This window comes from Tarenaya hassleriana, unplaced genomic scaffold (genome assembly GCF_000463585.1).
Source record: "Tarenaya hassleriana unplaced genomic scaffold, ASM46358v1 Cleome1867, whole genome shotgun sequence".
Classification (NCBI taxonomy): Eukaryota; Viridiplantae; Streptophyta; class Magnoliopsida; order Brassicales; family Cleomaceae; genus Tarenaya; species Tarenaya hassleriana.
In genome coordinates this window covers 315-1,532 of record NW_010965275.1, presented here as the reverse complement: position 1 = coordinate 1,532, position 1,218 = coordinate 315, and the positions used below count along the sequence as shown (strand labels likewise).

Genomic DNA, 1,218 nt, shown 5'->3' with positions numbered 1-1,218 from the left:
GAACCGAATCTATAAAGATAACCTGAGAAAGTCTTCCGTATCATCGGAGGATTGTCGGAGAAGGGTTTCTTCCGGGAAGTGATTCGTCTTTCCAAATCTGCTAAACACGATCCCAGAGCCATCGAAACCATCGATTCATGATAAAAACAACGAGAACGTGGGAAATTAACGGAGAATAGCGAGGAGGTATTTCGTTAGGGTTTGTTTCTTGGGATGCACGTAAGTACCGTGAAGAACGGCGTCGTCGTCTCCTCTGTTGTCCATGATAGGCGACGCATCCTCCTCTTTACCGCATCGCCTCGATCCAAAAATCTTCGGAAGAATAGACTACGGAGACATGAAAGAGACTTTTAATAAAAATTATAAAATCTACGATTACAGAAACTGGTGAATGGGTTTCACGTCGCATCGTCTTCCCATTAAATAATTCAATTAAAATAATAATAATAACCTTCTTCCTCTTCTCGCACCTGACGCCGTTCTCATGGTCCCTACCGTTTTTGGGACTCATTCATCAAATTCTTCTTTAAAATACACTATCTTGGGCGTTGATCGGGTGATGAAGATGATCTTCTGATGAGATTTCAATAAACGTGACCAGAGAGATATCGAATTTTCTGGGTTTGATTTCTTTTTTTTTTAATAAAAATAATTGGGGTTGTTTTTATTTATTCATATATTGAAAACGAGGATTTTCTGCGATCAGTTTGAAAAGATCAGATTTTGGCGGCAGCTACTTCGGGAGATATACACAATGTTACAGTTTTGCCACAAACGACAAAATCTTTTATATATCTCTAATCCTTTTACTACATCAACCAAATGCCTACCAAAATCTTATCTAACTTGACCACACGTACATAAATACAACCGTTATTATATTCCCGTCATATACTAATTCCATGCCGAGAAATATCTAAAATATTATAACAGATACTCGTAATTACTCGTATCAATAAAGCATAAACTGGCCTTACAATACACCAACCACAACAACATATCATAAAAACCTCTATAAATAGATTTAAAAAAATAAAATTGACGAGACATGACAACAACCATAAAGCCGACAAGAACAAACACGGGAAAAAAGGAATAAAATAGCCTTGAAGTCGCCGTCGGCGAGATTGCGGAGGGCGTCGCAGCCGTGGAGGGGCTCGAACCGGAGGAAGCCCATCGAGTTGGCGAAGTGGCGGTTGGTGGCTGCGCCGTTGGAGC

General features: G+C 39.8%; 1 long non-coding RNA gene across 1 annotated transcript; it reads right to left on the bottom strand.

The window, feature by feature from the left end:
* Positions 1 to 22: 22 nt before the first annotated feature.
* Positions 23 to 635, bottom strand: LOC104810670. The gene is made up of 3 exons (XR_771323.1): positions 452 to 635; positions 228 to 327; positions 23 to 97 (listed from the first exon to the last, which is right to left on the bottom strand). It is a non-coding gene; the product is annotated as an uncharacterized LOC104810670 (long non-coding RNA).
* Positions 636 to 1,218: the final 583 nt, after the last annotated feature.